This window comes from Rattus rattus, chromosome 7, assembly GCF_011064425.1.
Source record: "Rattus rattus isolate New Zealand chromosome 7, Rrattus_CSIRO_v1, whole genome shotgun sequence".
Lineage (NCBI taxonomy): Eukaryota > Metazoa > Chordata > Mammalia > Rodentia > Muridae > Rattus > Rattus rattus.
The window spans coordinates 75,577,498-75,601,307 of NC_046160.1; the positions used below are offsets into that span (position 1 = coordinate 75,577,498).

General features: G+C 37.7%; 1 non-coding gene and 1 pseudogene across 1 annotated transcript; one reads left to right on the forward strand and one right to left on the reverse strand.

Annotated features, from left to right (window-relative positions):
* LOC116906103 overlaps positions 1-22,439 on the reverse strand; it is a 55,830-nt pseudogene extending 33,391 nt beyond the window's left edge.
* On the forward strand, positions 3,285-3,388 carry LOC116906339. Its single transcript, XR_004388620.1, has one exon. It is a non-coding gene; the product is annotated as a U6 spliceosomal RNA (small nuclear RNA).
* Positions 22,440-23,810: the final 1,371 nt, after the last annotated feature.

The window sequence follows — 23,810 nt, forward strand, 5'->3', positions numbered from 1 at the left end:
ATTATTCCATCATCTGAGAGATTCTGTCATAAGAGCTGCAACACCACTACCTGGAGAAGAGATCTGCTCTCCAGAAATCACCTCCAGAAACTCCCTTGCACCCCTCACTGGATAGTCAGTCTCCTGCTGGCTCAGCTGGCCAGAGCAACCAAAGCAGCTGTGGCAGAAAGAGCAGGACCACCAGGGGAGGCAGCGGAAGCAGTCCCCCTTCCTTGTCTGAGTTCTCCTCCCCTGGCCTGAACTCAGGCATGTAGCACCTAGCAAGAGTTCTCATTGGAAAGCCCCAGGCACCAGAACCCTACAAAATTCTGGTAAAAATCCAGTATTGAGAATGCAGCAGAAGACAGGGGCTTTGAACCAGACTAATGACTCATTGCAATGAACACTTGCACTGCGAAGAATTATGTTGGAATTTCGGGTGGGGATCTACATTGAATCTGTAGATTGCATTTTGCAGGCAAAGGAATAGAACTAGAAAACATTATCCTGAGGTAACACACACCTGAAAGGAAATGCATGGTATATACTCACTGATAAGTGGATTTTAGCCAAAATGTACAGAATGCCCATGATACAACCCAAAGACAAAGGAAGTTTAACAAGAAAAAAGGCCCAAGTGAAGATGAATCAATCCCAGTTAGAAAGGAGAACAAAGTAATTCCAGGAGGCAGCTAAAGGGAGAGACCTGGGTTGGGGAGGGAAGGAAGAGAGGAGAAGGAGGCTGGATCAGGTATGGTGGTAGACAGGAGAGAAGCCCAGAGGGCCAGGAGAATGAATGGATATTTGTAGCTTCTGGTGTTTGGGGTGGGGGGAAATCTCTAGAAAGTCCCGGAGACCTAAGATTGGAGAGAATCCCAGGACTCCATGTGGGTGACTTTTGCCAAAATGCCCAATAGTGTGGAGATAGAACCTTACGAGTCCACCTCTTATGATAGACAGGACTCCCAGCACACCAACCCTCCTTCAGCATTTTAATCCAAAACTGTTGATGGCTAAAGAAATGCAGGGACAGAATGGAGCAGAGATGAAAAGAGTGGCCATTCAGTGACTGTCCCAACTTGGGATCCATCCCATGGGCAGTCACCAAACCCTGACACTATTAATGTTGCTATTTTGTGCTTGCAGATAGGAACCTAATGTGGCTGTCCTCTGAGAGGCTCTACCAGCAGCTGACTGAGACAGATGCAGATACTTACAGCCACAAATGGGAATGAGATTGAGAACTCCTATGGAAGAGTTAGGGGAAAGATTGAAGAGGGTGAATGATATGGCAATCCCAGAGGAAGACCAACAATGTCAACTAATTTAGAACCCTGTGAGCTCTGTGAGATTAAGACATCAAGCAAAGGTCATGCATGGACTGATCCTAGGCACTGAGCCCTACGTAGGAGAAGACTTCCTTGTCTGACCTCAGTGAGAGAAGATATGTCTAATCCTGTAGAGACGTCATGTCTCAAGGAAGGGGGAAGATCCTGTGGTGGAGAATACCCTCTCAAAGGCAAGGACAAGAGGGAATAGGATGAAGAACTCTGGGCAAAAGGATTCAGAGAGGGGCAGCAAGTAGAATGTAAATAAATAAATAATTTAAAAAGAAAAATATATACCAGGGGCTTTAAATAGCACACATCACATCCACAATTTTAAACAGAGTTCAATGAATAAATGCACCATATTGTTTGTCTTACTGATGATTTCTGTTGCTGTGAGGAGACACTATAACCACAGCAACTGTAATGATGGAAAATATTTAGCTGTGGCTGACTTACAGTTCAGAGGTTTAGTCCATTATTGTTACATCAGGAAGCATGGCCTCACACAGGCAGACTTGGTGCTGGACAAGGAGCCAGAGTTCTACATCTGGATTCAAAGAAGCAGGCATAGAGAAACAGTGACTGGCTCAAACAACTGAAATCTCAAAGCTCATCCCCAGAGGCACACTTGCTCCAGAAGGGCCAAGCCTCCTAATAGTTCCACTCCCTATAAAATTGAACAATATATAATTTAAGCCATTTTCATTCAAATCACCACACTGTTCAGTTCACTCTCTCCATCTATATAGTTCATGATTTTAGTCATATCATGATGTCACCTACAGTGAGTAGCTCTTCTGATATCAATTGTTAAAATCAATACTATTCCCTATGTGAGTCATTAGAGGCTCGTCTTCTAAATGATACTAGATTCTTGACCAGGTATCCTACTAATCTCTGTATTGTTCCAGTTTTATAACTTTACCCTAACTAAGACATGAATAGCTAGTATATATGGTTAAATGTGTACTTGATATATAAATATTGTAGGATGAACATAAATGGCACATAAATTATGAAATCCATAAAAGTAAGTATTGATAAAGTGTAATATATTGTTCAATGTTAATTCAAACTGTAAATATGAAATATTTTTGCGTGGTAAATTTTATCTTTACATATTTTCTATTCCTATTATTAATTCAAAATATCATTCATGTACTGATAAATGGATTTTAGGTAAGGCAATGACAAACTGAATCTTAAGCACTATTCAGAATGTAGCCCAAGTCTTTACAGTTGGAATGGAGAAAATTCATATGGAAGCAAACAACTTTAGGTTACCAGTTATAGTGATAACAAATTCCCAAATGCACAAAATAAGGTAGCATTTTAAGAGAGACATGAAATGCATAATAATCTTACTCTTCCTTTTTTATTAAAATTATTGATTCCTCATTTTGTAAATAAATCTCTTTTTTACTTTGGATTGCTTGTTTGATTCGACCTTAGCCTGTCAATCATCCAAGTAACATCCTTCAAAAAAAAAAAAAAAAAATCAGTCCTGACCTATTTCTCTTCAAAGCTTTCCCAGAAACTTTTGTTCAGAAGTAACATCAGCATTTGAGTACATGGAATGGGGTTCATCACAAACATGCAAATATCTATGTACTTGGAGCAGTGTGTATAATTGTCATTCTATGGTTCTGATACTTTTCTTTCCTTCTTTTTCCATCCATTCTTTCTCTCATTCTTTCTTCTTTTCTTCCTTCTTCCTTCTTATTTCTCTCCCCTTTTTTGCCTCTTTATCATCAATGCCTCAGTGTTGCACATATTGTAGCACAGACATATTCTTAACGATTTCTTTTTGTTTCAAGAAGAATAATCAAATGGAATTCACTTCTTTTCAAGTCAAATATTCTATGATTACCTTTAGAGTAAAAGAAGATGCCCTTTCATGGATATTTGACCATCTCCTTCTTATTAACGTAGTTAAGAGTAGTTTCATTAATACAAAAGATAATGGAATTTATAATGCTTGTTTTGAAAGTACACATACTAAAATTGGAACAATACAGAGATTAGTAGGATACCTGGTCAAGAAAAACAGGCAAATTCATGAAACAATTCTTATATTTTAGAAACTTCGAAAATACATAACCATTAACTGATATTCATTATTCTTGTCTTATAAACACTCAGATTTAATTAATATTCTTTGTAATACTGTTGTAGTAACTGAGGATATTTGCTTAGTTTTAAAATGTAGATTCATATTTGATTAAAACTTCCCTTTAATTTTTTTTTTACTTTTTTTTTGGGGGGGGGTTGGTAGGGTTTGGTTTAGTTTGATTTTTTTAGAGACAGAACATCTTTTGTGTAGTCTCAGTTATCCAGGACCTAGTTCAATAGACCATATGCCTTTCTTTGCCTCCTAGTACTGGAATTAAAGGCATGTGCCGCCACCACCACCACCACAAATATTACCACCACCACCCCAAACTTGATTAAAAGTATTTGGGGTTGGAGAGATGGCTCAGAGTGTAAGAGCATTGTCTGCTGTTCTAAAGAACCGGGTTTAAATTCCTAGCACCAATGTAGTAAGTTACAACTCCCCTGAAACTCCAGTTACAGATGATATGACAGCCTCACATATACATACATAGAGGAAGAATACAAAGTCACATAATTTTTTTCTTAAGGGTCAGATAAAGGAAAAGATTTGAGTCCAGTTAAAGTCCAGAAGCATGAACAACACAGCAAAAATCTTAGAAAAATATTATATATGAGTCTTTAGAATGTAAAATCCCATTTTGTCCTACCTATACTCTTAAAATTCAATTAAAAATTAATCAACTATGCAGAATAAGATCAAATTAAAAAAATCTATAAGTAGTTAGAATCAATATTGGTGCCTTGACATTCTTTTTCTACTCCATATTTTGTGAATGCACTCTCTACCTGTTCCTGATAATTCCATGAATGATATTTTGACAGTTGAGTGTTCTAAGTAAACACTATGATAAAGCCAATAAATAACTATACAACCCATCAATGAAAAGCAAATGGTAATTCTAACATATACAGTTTTCTACAAATGGAAAGCAAAGTGTAGAGGCACTATTTTGTGCTGTGTATTATTGAAGTGTTCACACATACATGTACGCATACACACATACACACATACATGTGTGCCCGCACACACGCACACACGTGTGCACACACACATACACACAATGCACACACGCATGCACACACATCTATTTTCACCAAGATTGATTCTATTTTGGTCACCATTGACAGTGGTGCAATAAAAATCAGTTTCATATATTTCCTTTCCATTTCCTTTGCATTTATACCCAGTTTTCGGTTTATAATTGTATGCCGGCTCTAATTTCAGAGTTTTAAAGAATAGCCTGTACTCTTCAGCCACGGTTATATCTTTTCATATTCTTTCCATCTCAGAACACATCCATGCCAATGTTTGTTACTGTTTAATAATAGCTCTTCTTACAGGTGTGATGAATGGTGTGCCCTTTCATTTTACATTTTTTATAATAAATGGAATAACCAGGGAAGCCTTGGAAGTGTCATTCTTTCATCCACACTAGATAGCATGAGAGGTAGTTTTCACACATCTCCTGCTTTTCAGAAGAGAACAGTTGGGGGCTGTTAGATTTATTAGCCTTGTTGCCATCCCCCTGCTGGGACTGAAATCTTATACCATTATGTCTGACAGTTCTCCAACAGTGATTAAGAACCGCTTTCCTGGGATATGGCTATACCATGTGACTTTGTAGTTTAATGGAGTGGATAGGCCACCTTTCCCCACTCTGGTACACGCTCCAGAACAAGCTTCTTTTCCAGTTAGAGGATGCTAAAGGACACAAAGGCAAGCAGGCATCTTTGTGGAGTTTGACTTTTCCACCATCTCAGTGATAAAAGTCATCTGTAGAGAATGGAAAGCTCATAGTTTAATGGGTATTATATCTCTTCTGTTCACGAATAATTTAGTTAGAAACTCAATTTAGTTAGGGCTCGTTTTCAGGAAACAAAACATCTCCACCCTACACAATGCTAAGTTTCCATGAACACTGTGTGATAGAACCTGCCTTTTTATATGAATGCTGACAGTCTGGGCTCGAGTTCCCATACACAACAGCAAAGGTTCCTACCCTTTAAGCCATCTCCACGACCTGTTCTCAGGACATGTTGTATCTATTTTATTTCTGTATTATCCTCTGACTACGAATTTTCATACATAATTATTTCTTATTTTCAGTTATTAAGAAGAGCGAACACACTTTTAAGAAATTCAGCAAGCATTTTATCAAGGATTTCTATGTGTTGATCAAAATCAAATTCTTCATTGATTCATTGTTATAGCAGTTCATGTTTCCTTCTTGTTTTCTATCTGAACAACGCAATAAAATAAAAGTTTAAGCTTAGTGACTTGGTTTTTTTTTTTTACTATTTTTGATGCTAGTCTTTATTCCAAAGAATTTAACCACTTCTAGTTAGTCCTTTCTTCAACCGTGTGAGTTCCAGGGTGAACCTGGGATTCAGTTCAGGTTGTTGGATTTGAGAGCAAGTTCCTTGACCGGGTGAGCTATCTCACTGACCTGGATTCATATTTGTTATATTTTCTCTATCATAATTTCATAAAATGATCTTAATTTTAGTATATCTCTTCCACAAAAAAGGGAATTAATTCTACTATATTGACCATGGGGGCTCCAACCTCTCTGAATCCTTGATAAGTATGTATAAGTATGTATTCTGTAAGTTATGTACTCTCAAGGAAGACAATAATGAATATATATATATATATATATATATATATATATATATAACTTTCTGTATACATAATGCTTATGTGTGATTGCATGCATGCTGGCATATCATTCCAATTGGTGCTAACATTAATTACTGCTCCTAGAGGCTGATAATATAGAACAACTCACTTTTACACACTGCATTACTGATGCCATTGTTTTCTTCTGCTTTTCTGTTTTGACATTCTTTTTTGCACTCTGACATTACACACACACACACACACACACACACACACACACACACACACAGGCACACAAACATACACACACATGCTGACACTCACCAATTTTCTGACCCTCTCATGTCATGACTTATGTGCAACTCCAGAGTCCTTTGGCATGAATCTGCCCTCTAAATTAATTTTTTGTCTTACTCTTCTGAAAACACTTTCAAATAAAAACAAATGCAAAATGGCTGGAGGTCCCTTGAAAATTGAAAGTGAGTTCTAAGTTGAGCTTTTGAACTCTCATATAACTATTTTTGTCTATTCCTGTGGCAGAAATACTAAAGAGGGTGTTTAATATAAACACTCAGAATAAAGACATTTAGGTTCATTTTAGAGCAAAGAACAGAACGTATTTTGGACTTATTTGGGGTTTAAAATCACCATCTATATTGTACATGGAATTTTAAATATTTTTTCATTAATGAAACATATTCTAGGTGCAGAACACATGCAGAATCTCCCAGGGAAAAAAATCTAAATTTCCCTAACATTGCACTAACAAGGGTTTACATTAAATCTCAGAGTCAGTCATATTGCTTGAATGGAGAGCAGCAGCACTCAGTCCTGAGGGGAATTTCACTCACAGCTTGATGTCCTCAAATGAACACAGTCAAGTGCACAACAGGCCACCTGATATTTCCTGGCAGAATCAGAAATGTGAAGTTCAAAAGAAGGAAGAGGCTTATTCCACTCCAGTTATTTGGTTAAAGTTCACTTGGAGAAATAGAAGATGCCTCATTCAGTTTAATATATGCAAATGAAGCCCATAGAAGATGATGAAAATCAGAAGCAAAGGCCTCCTCAAACTCTGCCTGTGAGACTCAAACAGTTTGGTATGAATCTATAAAACATTGCTGAAGAAATCAAAGAAGACTATGTCAAAGACTGAGGGATGTAGAGGAGCTTAATAATTTGGGATTGAAATTCAGGGGAAAAAAAATCAAAGAATTTAAGTAAGTACTAGAGAATATTTCTTTCTTCTACAATATTTTTCATTTCGTTTCAAGTTAAAAACAAGACAAAAAAAGAAAAAATAAAAATACCCCAAACAAACAAAGAAACAGAAAGATACAGCCATAGTTGTATTTTCTTAGCAGGGAGATCCTCAGGTGATGTTGCATGTAGAACCCTGACCAGACAAACAGAAGGATTGCTATTGGGAAAGCAGAAACCCAAATTTAGCATCCCTTAGGAATCTATCTCCTTATGGTAGTTTTGTTTGTCAGGAAAGAAGATTTTTTTAAAGAGGGTCTCTGTTTACAGAGAAAACCAGTATCTTGATTGTCAATCAGCTCCCAAAGGTCAAGTACTTCTGGCAAGGACTTCTAGTTTGCACTCAATCTGAAAAGCTTTAAGTAGCTCAAAGACCCTCACTCATCCTGCTTTCTGTCATATATTCATTTTCCACTATTTTCCATCTCTTCCACTACCCCAAGATACAGTCTTTGGTGCTTTGATCCTCAATAAATCTTTTTTTCTGCCCAATAAGTGGTCTAATTCAATGGTTTCACTGCTCCCTTATAATTAGACTGGAACCTGTGACTGACACTGGGCCCTCACAAAGCACTGTCCTTCCTAACTGAGCTAAACTGATAGTTTGATGCTCCTGGCTCCCTGGGAGCAGATCCTTTGCCAGGGTAAAGATTATTTGCTTATGTGGACTTCTAACACCAACTGTATTTGACTCCAAATCTACAACTCCTCACTTCAGCCACTTTCCTCTTCTGCCTGTTCTAATCTAATTATCTCTCCATGCCCATTCTCTTAAATATCCTCTAGGAGTTGCCTGCCCTGTCTCTCTTGGTTGCTCATTGAAGCCTGCTCTTTTTGTTTCTTGCTCACTGAATTTTTCTCAACAAGTCACACTGGTACTCAGGGAGATTCCTTACACCCTATAAATCGCCTCAACTTGTAGAAATGGATGAGAGTCTCTCCATTGTGATACAAAACATCTCTCTGACAAGTGATAATCCCTTCAGGGATACTCTTGAATTGAGACTCTCTCCCATAGAACTAACCCACAGTACTCACCCACACCCTCTCTGTGTCTCTGTTTCTATGCTAATTCTCCACTATCACCCTTTTAAAGGCATCTCCCTCCCTCCTTTAAACTAACCATGTTCTCTTCCCACTGAAAACTGTACTCCTTAACTTCTCTTGCCTATATCCTTATGGGTCTTTTCCTCCTTGAACAATGTTAAGCCTTCCCACCTTTCTTTTATACAACACTGTGACTTTGAGAGTTGGTATACCTCACACAACCTACTCCACCTTAGGATCAGCTTCCATTTTAAAGAAAAAAAAGCCTAGGAATGAGACCTACAGCAGATCCCAAACTGTACCTACATACCAGGAAGGATTCCATGGCTTGTCCTTTGCCCGAGTTACTCCTTTGTTACTTCCTAGCAACAGTCAATCAAAGATAGTCCTATAGTTTCAGATGTACTTGGAGACTGTTTGTGTTTGTGTATAATCTTGCTTCAGAGACCCACCTGTCTGCTTATAATAGACATTCAGTTAGATGCTTGCCAGGCTGGACCACTCCCCTGATTTCTCACTTACTTCCATTTTCTATAAAACCCCTTCCTGAAGAGAGTTCAGGGCTGCTTTGTCAAACTGTGCTGTGGGTCGGCAGTGAGTGAGATAAAACTTCAGTTTGTAATAAAGAGACCCTAATGAGATTGCATCAGAAACAGCTCCTTGGTGATCTTTTGGGGTTCACAAATGGTTCCTGGCACAATAACATGGTATAAATACAAACTTAACACCAATCTCCATGCCCAGAAAAATCTCACAATGGATTTCCAAATTCCCATTGATCTTGAAATATTCGGCCAAGTCATAGGCTAGTACTCTGAGCACCCCTCTTATATTCAGGCCCTTTGTTTTTCTTCTGTTCTCTATTCTTACTCTATTCATGTAATATGCACAAGGTTTTCCTGGAAAAAAACAAACCTTCCAAACTGATAAGGACTCAGAGCCCTTGACTACTTCTCCTTTTGATTTTGATTTAGAATACATGGCCCTTCCTCTGGACCTCTTCATCTCAACTCACTGGCTGACCCTCTGTGGCCACCTCAGTCTTGCCTCCTCCAGCCCACCCCTCTTCCTTATCTTGACTCTACCTCCATGTCCTCATTATGTCTGGCAGTTCAAATTTGCTCCCATATAGATGGGTTTCATGCCCTCAAAAATGTTGCCAGTCCTGATAACATGCTACACATATACATTTAATACCTGATATTTTCCAAGTAGTAAAGAGTCTTAGTTCTTTCTCTCCATGCACTTCTAGCTTCAGCAAACAACTCAGGCGTCCCACGTAAAGTTACAGCCTCAATTGACATGACCTTCCTGTCCGAGGAAAAATAAATCATTTGTAAAGCCACTCTAGCCCAAACAGATGATGTCAAATAAAAAGAAACTTCCTATGCTGTGGTAGCTGTGGAACTTTTCTGGGTGGATACCTGCTATAATTATACATTGATAGTGAGAATCACTTCCATGACAGGGCAGCCCAAAATTAAAAGTCTTACTTGCCTGCTGACAGGCCTCCAAAAGGCCTTTTATGTTGAGAATTATTTTAATAAACTGAGGGAGGTCACCCAGAGGCCAGCTGAAATTCTGTAGCATTCCTTCCAGAATCACAGATGCTTTTGTGTCCTGTTTTCAAAAAACAAAAACCAAAAAACTAGATCCTAATTCTGAAGAAGGAATGCTTGTCTTCAAGTTCTCTCCCAGTCAGCACCTGAGAGTAGAAAAAGCTTAAGATACTAGATGATGGCCTTCATGACTCTCAGAGAGAGCTTTTGGATTTTATATTTAAGGTACTTAATAGAAAGGAGGAACAAGAAAATATCTAAAAGAAAAGAAGCTTCCATTGAGAGACAAATTACCATCCTAGGGAAGCATCCTTAGGGTACGACCAAATAATGCATATGTAGCAGAGGATGGCCTTGTTGGGCACCAATGGAAGGAGAAGCCCTTGGTCCTGCCATGTTAGACCCCCAGTGTAGGGAAATGTCAGGGGATTGGAGTGGGTAGATGGGAAGGGGGATACCCAAATAGAAGAAGAGGAGGGAGATAGGATAGGGAGATTTATGTTCGGGAAATTGGGAAAGAGAATAACATTTGAAATATAAATTAAAAAATATCCAATAAAAAAAAGAAAAAAGATTCAGTACCAATGCACTTCTCTTGGAGCTTGCTTTAAGTGAGGCAATACTGGCTACTGGGTAAAGACCTGCATCTCACTTCACTTGCTTCCAAGACTCTGCCAATCTGTAGACGGAGAATATTTGAAGCCTGTCTGTCCTTCTTCATCTCACCAAGGAAAATCAGTCACCCAATTTCCTTCTCTACAGGAATATCCCACAGATTTGTGCTGGGCAGCTGAAGGCAAAAGTTGTGTCTGCCTTCAATAAAACATCTGGATTATCCAGGCAGTGGGTAAATTCTTGTCATTTTTAATGGATTTGGGAGCTACTTGGTCAAAATTTCCTGCTCATTCTAGTAAAATTTATCCTTTTCAGATTTATGTGATGGGTATGGAAGTTGCCTCCAGCCTAGAGCTACAGATCTTCTCCTCTGTTCCATTTTGGGTCACCTCTCACTCCTTCAACATTATGCCTAGTTTCCCAACCACATTGTCAGGCATGGATAGTACAGCTAAATTATTTTCCTTTTCTCTTTATATAACTCCTTGTAGAATTGTTCTTATTTTAGTTTCTGAAGTGCCTCCTTGTCCACTGGGAGACACAAATACTTCATTCTATCCTCTTCTACACCACGTCATTGACCTAAAGGTACAGGGCACCCTCTCTATTCTGTTGGCTTTCCATCATTGCCTCATTAAAATCCTATTCCAGGATCTAAGTCCATTACTACCAATGCCATGTATCTTTAAAACATAAACAAGACTTTAAATACTCATCTCTTGACTGTCCTGAAGAGGAAATTGAACTTGGAGGTTTGCAAAGACTATGCGACATTCCTCTGGTAAAAGATTGAGGCTCCCCAGACCAGGTAGAGAAGAGGAAGCCTGAGTGTGGTCTTTAAAACTCTACTTTTAGCTGCCTGGAAGTGAGTCTTCTACTAGCAGCCTTCAGATGAAGACATAGAACTCTCAGCAACTCCTGCACCATGCCTGCCTGGATGCTTCCATGGCCCTGCCTTGATGATAATGGACTGAACCTGTAAGCCAGCCCCAATTAAACGTCATTATAAGAGTTGCCTTGGTCATGGTGTCTGTTCACAGCAGTAAAATCCTAACTAAGACAAAGCCCCTCTAAGAAATTGGAGTGCTGCATTTTCACTGAGCTCAGAGAAACTATCTAGACATAGCAGACATCTACCTTAAGTAGAGAGGTGCAACACTCCTAGTCATGATTAGGAGGAGCCTTCATGGCTGCCATAAGTTTGACTATGGACAAATTGGATTATAATTTGTACCAATATCAGTAGATTTTCACCTGTCTGGCCAGATAGCATCCAGAAATCTATCTAGGCCCTATAACTACTCCAAAACTAATTCACCTACCTAACCTTGGTCCTAGACTTTCTAACTACTTTAAAGGGTGGGGGTGGCATCTCTTTCTTCCTCAATAAAAACTGATCCTAGTATATGAACCAGACTGGCCAGCAAAGGAAAGGTTAATATCATATACAAATTGTTTTAGAAACTGAAGCCTCCATTGGCTGACTACAATGTGAAATCCTCAGTCTGCTCCTCTCTGGGCTCTGGTGTATATTCCTTGAGCCAGTTTTCTCTATGCTTATAAGAATGATTGTTGTCTATCCATGTTCCTTCAAGAGAGAATTGCAGAAATAACAAATGGTCAGTAATGGGATGTGTCTTCTGAAATGTTCTCAGGTCTTCTACCATTGGCTGTTAGCTTGAGCCTGTGCTTTGGACCAGCATTACAGATTCCACTCTTTTTAAGCCCCTGATCAGCAGGAAATGTGCATAGGAATTGTGTTATCCTCTGTCATCAACAGAAGACTGAAATATTAGGTGAAAAATAGCAGTGCTGGTGACAATGACAGAGACTGAGTAAATAGAGGAATGTTATTGGACAAGCAGAAACATAAATTCAGCATTTTTTGAAATCATGTAAGGCAGGTTTATGTTGACTACTTGCTTTAATTTACACCCTGATGTCAACTATTTTGAGCAAGGGCATCTACTTCCAAGTTACTTTTAACAGCCTGTATCAGCTCAAAGACTCTAGCCTGCTAGCTAACATATAAAATCCACTAGCATTTCTACAATTTTTCTTGTCTTTACTCTAAAAAAGATAGTATTGGCAGTTTAATCCAGAATAATCCTTTCTTCTACTCACAAAATGTTCTACTTAGGCAGTTTCACTATACCCTCATTTAAACAAAGAGTAACATTTTGTCTGAATTATTGCCATTTTATCCAGTAAATTTTCTGTTTATATTTTTATTGAATTTTAAGTGGTAAAATAATAAATAAGGTTTGAAAACTAAAATGTATACATTTGAATTGCTATTATGCCCTTATAAGAACAACACATGTATTACATATTTATATATTTCACCTTCTAATGATCCTTTAAACTTTTTATTAAGTTGTATATATTTGTTTCTTGCTTCATCTCTTACTTTCCTTTCTTCTTTCTCTTTTTCCTTTTTTTTCAGAGGTTTTGTGTTGACCATGTTGATCTCAAGCTCATTCTTAAGAGCTGAGAATGAGTCTGATTTAATCCAGTTGAATATATATCAATTACCTGGACAAGAAACCCCACCCCTCCATGAAAGACAGCTCTATCTTAATCATGTGGAAGAGAAAGGAGGAATAACTCTCTCTTTAATTACATAGGATACTTTTTCTTCCCAGAACTCCTGGCCCCTAATGCACTTTCTCCTTATCCTCCTGGAAGCTTTGCCTGATATGCCCGGATTTCTGTCTTATAATTTAGAAAGCCATAACGTTCCTCCTTTATTTCTCTTACTCCTTCTTTGGATGCTGGCTAGAGGCCAAGTTTGCTTTTGTCTGGTACTTTGTTTTTTTGTTTTTTTTTTTATTTGACTAGCCATTTTTATGTCACCATGATACAAGATATGATACAACTGTAAGTCACGTAGAATAATAAGCTGAATATGCCCCTTTCTCCTTAACTTTTTGGTTATGTTGTCTCATGCAACAAAAGAAACCTTAATTAAGAGAATACAGTACCAGGATTGTGGAATATTGCTGTTATAGAAATGAGCATGTTTAGGGGAAAGGTTGTGGAAGGACTTTGGATCATTGAGCTAGAAAAACCATTGAATATCAAAAGTGCAGGGAAATGTTCTTTGGATTTGAAGATAAGAATATTGAGATCAGTATAGAAAGTCATGGCTTATGAAGATTCAAATGGAAATTTCAAGGTTCTATAAAGGCAATTTCTATTTTTAATTAAGAATCTGTCATTTTGGTCAGCTGGCCTGAAGAATCAGCCAGGATAAAAAGATTAAGAAGAGACCAAGACCACTGAAGTGAAAGCATTCTATTACTTAGATAATTGATGTGGTTAGGTGAAGCTAAAAATTAGCAATGATTTAAAAGAGAACAGCACCACTTAGGTGAAATATTCTGGACTGTGTTTCCCAAAAGCACAGAGAAGCTATGTTACAAAGTTGGCCAAGGCTGTATCTTGTGTTGGCAGTCAGACTTGGTAAAGCGAGTTATCCAGGTGGCAATAGTTTTGAAGGCATGAGAGGGTCATGCAAAGCAGCTGAGCCTTGGCACAGGGAAGTTCCAGAAGAGGTCATCGATGAAGGCATGGCTTCAATGGCAGTTGCAAACACAGGACTGAAGGGGTCATGTAGAGAAGTTGAGGTTTGGCACCATGAAGAAGGTTCATGAGAGGCTATTGGTAAAAGTGCAACCCATTTTCTATAAGGGGTACCCTCATTTTAGAGATGTCAGTACCATGGGATGAGACCAAAAAGAGCAGCAGCAATGGGGTAGAACCAGATGTAGCCTAGTAGACAAACTGCATGTGATACAAATAGCAGGGCTGGAGGACTGACTTAAGTCTTTTGGAACAGTTCAGACAATCATGAGTGGATCCCAGACACTGGACAGTTGGAGTTTGGATTTGCTTTGATTTGATTGTGACTGTGTCCTGAATTTTTTTCTTTTGAAGCAAGAAAGTATTTGATTTATTTTTTATTTTACTGGAGCCCACAGTTGAGAGACTTTGAAATTTAAAAGAGTTTGGGTTTTAAAAGAGATTGGCTGTTTTAATTTAATGTGTTTCAATTTGTAAAGACTGTGGGACTTTTAAAGTTATTATATTTTAGATGTGAGATCATGGGGATGAATAAAAGTGAAGAGTTTTGGCTTAATGGTGTGTTTGTGTGTCAAGTTGACAAGAGGTCAGGTGGACTGACTGGTTTTTATATTTTTTGACTCAAGCTAGAGCCATCAGAGAGGAAGGATATACAATTGAAAAAACGCCTCTATATAATCCAGCTCTGAGGGACTTCCTTAATTATTAACTAGTGGCTGGTGGTCCTAGATTTTATACGAAAGCAGGCTGAGTAAGCCATGTGAAATAAGTCAGTAAGCAGCACTCCTCTCCTCAGTGACCTCTTCTTCATAAGCACCTCTGTCCAGGTTCCAGTCCTGACTTCCTTAGGTGGAAGTGTAAGCTGAATATACCCTTTCCTTCCCAGTTTCCAAAAGAAACTTAAGACACTCTTTTCTGCTTATCCATCATGGGATCACCGTCATGTCAGCTTAACTCAAATAGGAAAGATTTTTCTCTTTTTCCTCTACTCCCAGTTTATAATTTAGTACTCTGTGGTGTGTGTGTGTGTGTGTGTGTGTGTGTGTGTGTGTGTGTGTGTGTGTGTGTGTGTGTGTGTGCTTTCCACCTTTCCTTTCAGTTTTCTTGTAAATTGTTTTTTAACAAGACAGAGAAGTCCAAGCGGGACCTTTCTCTGGTTACATGTTATGATTCTGCTGAGATAACCTAAAATTTATGATTGTACCATAACATTCTTAGTGCTAGCATTATAGGAGAACACTGCTGCACTCGGGTTATATACTGCTGGATGTGAAACACAGGCCTTTGTGCAGTGTCTGCAAACATTCTACCAACTGAATTACATCAGCAGCTTAATTCATTCTGTGATGGAGATTCTGTAGGCTTTAGACTTTAAAGTAAAGATGTAAATACATCAAGATAGGATTTGGCAGACATTGGCTTTTAAGAAGACAATGCATTTAACTTTAAAAATAGTTCATATATTTTAAGTTAATTAAAATATTTTTATTCATTAGATGTTCCATGCCATCAAACTAGAAGTCTAGATGATGAAAAATAATTGAAATAGAGAATTCTGACTATAGTATGTCTTTCTGTTATGGTTATAAACAGTAGTCTCCTCATGCACAGCTTTGTAATCATTCTGCTGTTTTCTCAGTGACATTCAAAAAAAATACTGCAAGTATTAGGACTTAAATACAAATCGAAAAGCAGACAAAGCATGTCAACTTTGTGAGGATCTTAGAACTTTATGCTTCAAAAATAATTTTGGTAGCTCATTCTCCCAATGCTTTCCCTTAAGGAGTAAATACAAGATCCAGACCCAGTAACTTCCCTAAAATCGTCTTTACTTTTTTTCTACTTTGTTTATAAAATTTTAGTTTGAAAGATTTCTTTTTGTTATATTATTGTGGCACCCTCTCAGCACCTTCCAGGTTTTATAGCTGTTATGGATAAATACATGTTTATCACTCACTTAACTTTTATAAACTTTTATTCTTAGAGAAATTTTCAAACTAAAAGGCCAAAATGTGGATTGATGTCTATATGCAGGTGAGGACAGGGACAATATAAGGGAAGGCCTGTAATTGGGCAGGGAAAAAGAAAAGTGGGGACGGCGTTTTTGAAAGACAGGAGAGTTACAATAGAAGATGGGTGAGGAAAAGGATGACCCAACCCCGGGTGGCTTTAAATAGCCATAGATAGATATGAATGTCTTATAAGGGATGGATTATTACGAGACAATTTATCTTACCTAGGTGAGTAGTTCAAATCAACATCCATTGGCTCTGATTTTATTGTGTGGACATTTGTGGAATGAAAATTTACTGATATAAATCTGAATTGATAAATTACAAGCCTCTAGAGTTTTGATTTTACCAGGTGGTTGGGAATTATGACAATAACCACAAGAGGTGAATGGCTGCATGTGACTGGTGTGGCAGCATCCTGCCTTGGAACCTAGATAGCTGGCCTCTGATGAGGCTAGTCATGGCAGCAAGATCTCCACAGGGCCCAGAGAGTAGCTGGTAGGAGCCTGAGATGGAAATTGGGAATTTAAGAGAGTCGGGTGGAGAAGTTTTGAGAGCTCAGGGCTAGAGAGTCTGCCGAATCTGACTGACTGAGATGAAAATACCCTGCAGATGCCACGTGGCCCAACAGTGCCTGTAATAGCATGGGTTGACGATTTTATTATTTACGACAACATAAATGATACTGTATTTCTTCTGTTTATATTCTGGAATCAGCATACTTTTTGCTTAAAAATATTTAAATTGTAGTGTGAGGATATTTTCCTGTATGGTACCATTGCAATTTTTATAATAATCCTGTTTTCCCTATCAAATCTGTTCCAGTTGTAATCCATTTTTAATATTTCTTGTTTTTATTGTATTTTAATTGCCTGCCTACTTATATAAGTTTGCTTTCTTTTTAAAACTGTTAGGTATTTTAATTTTTGAAAGTTCTTCATTTTGCTTAACCTATACTAAGTTTGGATTCTTGCTGGTTTGGAAAGTAAGCAATCACTACTCAGCTATTAAAAACAATGACTTTATGACATTCATAGGCAAATGGATGGAACTAGAAAATATCACCTTGAATGAGGCAACCCAATCACACACAAAAACAAATGCATGCTATGCAATCACTGATAAGTGGATATTAGCCCAAAAGCTCAGATTACCCAAGATACAATCCACAGACCACATGAAGCTCAAGAAGAAAGATTACCAAAGTGTGGATGTTTCAGTCCTGCTTAGAAGGTGAAACAAAAATATGCATAGGATGGGATATGGAGACAAAGTTTGGAGTAGAGACTGAAGGAATGGTCATTCAGAGCCTGCCCCATTTGGGATCCAGCCCATATACATAGAACCACCAAACCCAGATAATAGTGCTGATACCAAGAAGTGCGTGTTGACAGGAGCCTGAAATAACTGTTTCATGAGAAGCTCTGCCAGAGCCTGACAAATAAAGAGATGACTGCTCATAGCCAACCATTGAACTGAGAACAGAATCCCCATTGGAGGAGTTAGAGAAAGGATTGAAAGAGCTGATGGGGCTTGCAACCCCATAAGAACAACAATACCAACCAACCAGAGCTCTCAGGGACTAAAGCACCATCCAAAGAGTATACATGGATAGATCCATGACTCCAGCTGCATATGTAGTATAGGATAGCCTTGTTGAACACCAATGAAAGAAGAAGCCCTTGGTTCTACCAAGGCTGGTCCCCTCCCCAATGTAGGGGAATATCAGGGTGGGGAGGCTGGAAGATGTGGGTGGATGAGTGGCGGAACACCCTCAAAGAAGAAGAGGGAAGGGAGATGGGATAGGGTGTTTAAGAAGAGGAAACTGGGAAAGGGGATATTATTTGAAATGTAAATAAAAATATATCCAATAAAAAAGAAAGAAAGAAAGGAAGGAAGGAAGGAAGGAAGAAGGAAGGAAGGAAGGAAGGAAGGAAGGAAAGAAAGAAAGAAAGAAAGAAAGAAAGAAAGAAAGAAAGAAAGAAAGAAAGAAAGAAAGAAAGAGAGAAAGAAAGAAAGGAGGAAAGGAAGAAAGCAAACAAGCAAGCAAGCTGCTCTTTGTGGTTCTAGCTTTCCCTCTGCACTGACAGGAGGGATCAGAACTGAGAAGTTCAGGTAAATTCTAACCATTTTATGGTTTGTCAGTGACAGAAAAAAGCAGTTTCTTGACGTAAATTACAACAGTTACATGTGATTCACTGTTAGAAATTCTCTTTGAATATGTTATTTCACAGACTAAAACTACTTAGTCATAATCTTAGTTTACTATACCAAGGTTTTGATTTATTAATTATATTGTTTGCATCTGCATTTATTGCTTTCTGCTATCATAAGCTTTCTTAAATGACAGCTGATTTCTACATATTGTTGGTTAAAATGAGCCTTGATATCTATCTATCTATCTATCTATCTATCTATCTATCTATCTATCTATCTATATATAATTGTATTCTACATTTAATGAAGCTTCAAAATAGCTTTGAAACTTTTTAAACAATGCCTTTACTAGGCAATACAGACTATCAAATAAAATACACAGTTTCAGGAATGCTTGTTCCGGAAGTAGACCTGCCTCTACAGATGCTTATGTGATTTATAACATATGGGTGAACTGCCATCTTCTGTCATCAATAGATAACGCCTTTCAAAGGATATGAACTGATTCTCAGTTTTCCAGTCCTGTCTCATTCACAATCATATCTTTCTCTTTTGTGACACTTATACATCTGCAGAGTAGAGGCTGATGACATCTAGCAGATTAATAAGAAATGAGCAACATAAACTTTGTTCTCTTAATGTAGATTTATCAAACACCATATCCAAGTGAGCCTTTTATCTTTTAAGTTCACTATAGTCTTGACATTTATATTTTTAATTCCTCCATTTAAGAGTCTGGTTGTGATTCTCTATTTTCTGTTCGTCACCACGTGTGTATCAATGTTGGATAGTGAGAAGATGAAGTGCTACCTAAACTTACCCCAAATTCAACCTAGGATAGAAGAACAACAAAGAGCTCCTTCTCTAAGTGGGACACTGTTGCTGCTTTGATGATTTGCATTATTAAAATCTCATGAGGTCTTTTTTACACTTATTTTATGTAAAAGAAAACTATATCCTGATGTTTTAAAATAAATTTCTGTGATAAAGCATACTTAAAAAAAACAAACAACAGCAGAAACGTTATTCTGTAGGCTGGAGAGATTTCTCAGTCAGTTTAAGAGCACTGACTCACATAGTACTGCTCTTCTATTTTAGCACCCATGTAGTAGCTAATATGTAAGTGCAGTATAAAGGAACTCATGCCTTATTGTGACTTCTGTGAGCATAATGCCTGCACATGGTATTCAAACATACATGCAGGTCAAACACCAATGTATATAAAATAAAAATAATTATATCTCAAACATTACTATGTCCTTCTTAGTTTGCACTAATCAAAAAATGTATTGAGAAATGTTTGGTTAAAAATTCCCTTAAAACATAATCCTAACTTTAGGTATGAAACAGAGACTGAAATACAGGTAGCTATATTATCTGGTTGGAAGAGGAGGAAAGGAAGCTTAAGAGGAGGAAAGGAAACTTAAGAGGAGGAAAGGAAGCTTAAAGGAAGCTTCAATGTCATATGTCTGTACTTTGTGTCATCAGTCTCTTTGGCAAGTAGCAGGGAAGTTCTTAAGTTCTTAGTAGCAATACAAGTCTTGACTTCTTTCAGACTTCTATCAGACTCTGTGAGAAATACGTCATCCTAGCTGTCTCCAGAGAGTCTCTGCCAGAACCTGACAAATAGAGATGCAGATGCATTTAGCCAAACATCAGACCAAGCATGGAGACCCTAATGGAGAAGTTAGGGCAAGGACTGCAGGAGCTAAAGATTTTGCAGCCCCATAGCAAAGACAACAATATCAACCAACCAGACCCCCCAGAGCTCCCAGGAACTAAACCATCAACCAAAAAATACACATGGAGGCACCATGGCTCCAGCTGGATATGTAAGAGAGGGTTGCCTTATCTAGCATCAATGACAGGGGAGCTGCTTGGTCCTGTGGAGGTTCGATGACCCAGAGTAGGGGAATGATAGGGAAGTGAGGCTGGAGTGAGTAGGTGGGTGGGGATGTACCCTCATAGAAGCAGATAGGGGGTGGGGAAGATGGGAGGGTTGTGGAAGGGAAATGTAAATAGATAAAATAAAAATGTAAATAGATAAAATAAAAATGAAATGCATCATCATTTGTAGTTAGCTTGTCCCCTTTTGAGTACTAGTCACTGAATTAATTTTTCAAAGCAAAGATAGCATACAATCATGAAAAGATGAGTTAACAATTAGTATATACCGAATGAACATTCTACAGTGCACAGGGGTCTGTCTATTCTTAATGTCTTGTTATTAGTACAAGGACCTACTGTCCTTTTTACTGAATTATTTGAGTGCTTTTTCATTAGCAAAGAAACTGGGTAAATTATAAACTCAGTCTATTTAAATGTTTTTAACAAATATCTGAACATCAGAGTTTCCTATAAATTTCAAAATATATGTACACCCAGCTGTCTCCCATTATCAAATAAATATGAACCTCTATATTTGGGGCTCTGACATAACAAGACTCCCTTGGTGACTTTAAACTGCAGCCTAGGCTGAGAATTACTGCTTAAAGCCTTAGTTTTCATCTTTAAAATGGTATTGGCTCTAACTACTAAGACCATCACTGCAGGACTATTTTAAGAATCAAAAGTAAATGAATGTCAAAAACATAACACGATGCCTGGACTGTTATAAATAATTCATATCTCTCATTCTCTGACTGCACTATAAATACAATTAAGGGGAACATTATATCCCTTTTACTGTTTCCTGTAGGGCACAGAGATGGTACTTAAAAGTTTTTTTTTTTTTTTTTTGGTTCTATGTATCACCTGCACTGTCATTTAGAGATTAAAATATGGTAGTGTTAAAATTAGTTCAATTACAAAACTCCTTATTAAAAAGGTATTGACAAGATACACTTTGTATAAATGATTATTTTTCCCCTTCAGCTGACACAATGCCTCATTCTTGCATTCTTTAAAATACTATCCACCGGACCACTAGACACCACTTTTCCCCACTGTCACCTAGTCTCCTGTTCCTGTCTTTCTTTTCTTGTTCTTTTTCCCTCTCCTATTTTCTACTTTTTAATCCTTTTCTCCTTCTTCTGTCCTTTTTCCATCTTCCTGCTCATTTCTCCATCTTTTAGTTGCTACCTTTATCACTTAGTGGATATACTTTTATAGTAAAAACTGCAGTTGTCTTAAATTTGCTTCATAATGCTCTATATTGTCTACACCATGGAGTAGAGCAGCATTACTATCTGTATTATGAAGCAGCACACTTCTTTCTTGTATGTTGCATGTCTTGACAATGCATGTTTTGAGATACCAAAAAAAGTATAGTCGGTCAATCCAATATTGACATTGTTTCCTTGCAGAGTCCATTTTAACATTTTAGCCCAATAGTTTTATGTCTTCCTTCAATGAATATGTTCTGGATTATTCATGTGTATCAAAATAGATAAACATATAGTTGGCCTCATAGAATATAAAAATCTGTTCCCCTCACTTCTCCACTCACCCAAATCCACACCTTTTTTGCTAATTCTCATTAGAAAGGAAACAGGCATCTAGAAAAAAAAGTAATAATAAAAATAAACTAAAATCGGACAAAATAAACAAGCAGAAAAATAGCCAAATAAGCAACATAAACATGACATGTAGATGCAGAGCCACACTTTTGCAAACCCAGAAATCCCATCGAAAGAAAGAAGAAGAGGAAGATGAGGAAGAGAAGGAGGAGAAAAACAAACAAACACAGAATCTTTAAAATACAAGCAAAAACTTGAATGGAGAAAATTAAAATGTCCCAACAAAGCACCATGAGACAAAAAAAAAATCTCCAATCTCCAAAATTAGCCTTGAAGTTATTTGTGTTGACCATCTACTTACTGCTGGGCCTGGAGTCTGCCTTTGAGAGGTTTTGTATACCCAGTGAGACTCTGTTGGAAATATATATACATATATACATATATGTATATATATACATATATATGTATGTATATATATATGTATGTGTATATATATATATATATATATATATATTTCTTTGAGAGAAGTTTTCAATTGGAGATCACGTTTGGCTTGCACATGGTTTGTGTCTAATTCCTGTTTTGGTGCTGGACCTTACCAAGAACTTTGCAGGCACCGTGCATGCTACCATAGTCTCTGTAAGGTTCCTAAATGTGTCATCCCTACTGTGTTTACAAGGTTGGTTCATGCAGTCCTGCATCCCTGCTCATTCTTATAGCCTTTCCAATGCCTCTTTCTCGGGGTTAGCTGATTTCTGAGGAGAAAGATTTGATGGAGATATCCAATTTATGATTAAGTGTTCTGAGGTCTCTCATTCAGTGCATATTGACCAGGTTTGGATCTCTGTACCTGTTCCCATACCCTGCAGGACAAAGCTTCTCTGATGATGGCTGAGCATGACCCGAATATTTGAGTATATTAGAATTTCACTAGAAGTCATTTTATTAATTTATTTCTTTAACCAAACAGCAATATTTGGTTTTCCCTTATGTCCCTGGTCTTTCTTGTCTCAGATTCTTAGCTAGCCAAACATTGTTCTAGCTTATGGAGTGGGACTTCAAATCAGATATTGGTTGGTTACTCCCACAAATGTTGTGTCGCTATTTCATCAGAGTATCTTGCAGACACACCGCCATTGTAGATCAAAGTGTTTGGAGTTGTGCTGGTGTTTAGCTTTTTTCTATGGTAGCGTGCAGGGTATCTTGAGGTAGTGTGAACACCTGAAGATGGTAAATGCAATTTTTAGAATTCTGTATTTATTGGTGTGTGAGTATATGGTTGTACAATCTTAATCTTAAGATCTTCAAGCTTTAATGTCATGGAAACACTTGCTGTGTGCACGCTCAAATTATAAGTAAGTTCTATATTTCCAAATTCATATTATACATTTGCTTTTAGCCCACCAATGAGTCTAAAAGGTGGTCAAGTGAAAGCATCAGAATAAGTGGTTACTATGGTAGATCTCTCCTGCCTATGAAAAAAGGAACTGCCATCTTCATCAGGTACATGTGGGGAAAATAATGTCAAAGATGCATAATTGTGGTAACACACACACCGTAATTCTAACACTCTGAAATTAACGGCAGGTGGCTGACACACTGAAGGTCACTGGACAGTTAGTTGAGACTATGTCTTCAAAAGCTATCAGTAACAAACATAATAAAAACAAAAAGCACAATGCAGAACTTAGACTCAACTTTAAAAATAATTTCAAGCAGATACATTGAAGGAACATTGTTCATGTAAAAGTGAAATATTTAATGAACGTTATCAATCATTTCTCAATAAAACAAAAGGTCCATGACTGATATGATTCTGGCATTGCAAAAAGTCAGACATTTTTCAAGTATTGAGATTCAGTCTCAGGAAGGAAAAGATTTGGCTCCACAGTGAACATCCTCAGGGAAAGATGAAAGAATAAAATGCCTTCGAGATTGATGCGCAGCTGGATAATGTAGAGAGAGATCATTTTAAGTCAGAACATGGGGTGAGATCTGGGGAAGCTTTTGCACCTGTACTTGGCTGGCTGCTGAATTTAGAACACATTTTCTGCAGGGCAGAATTCCTCTGT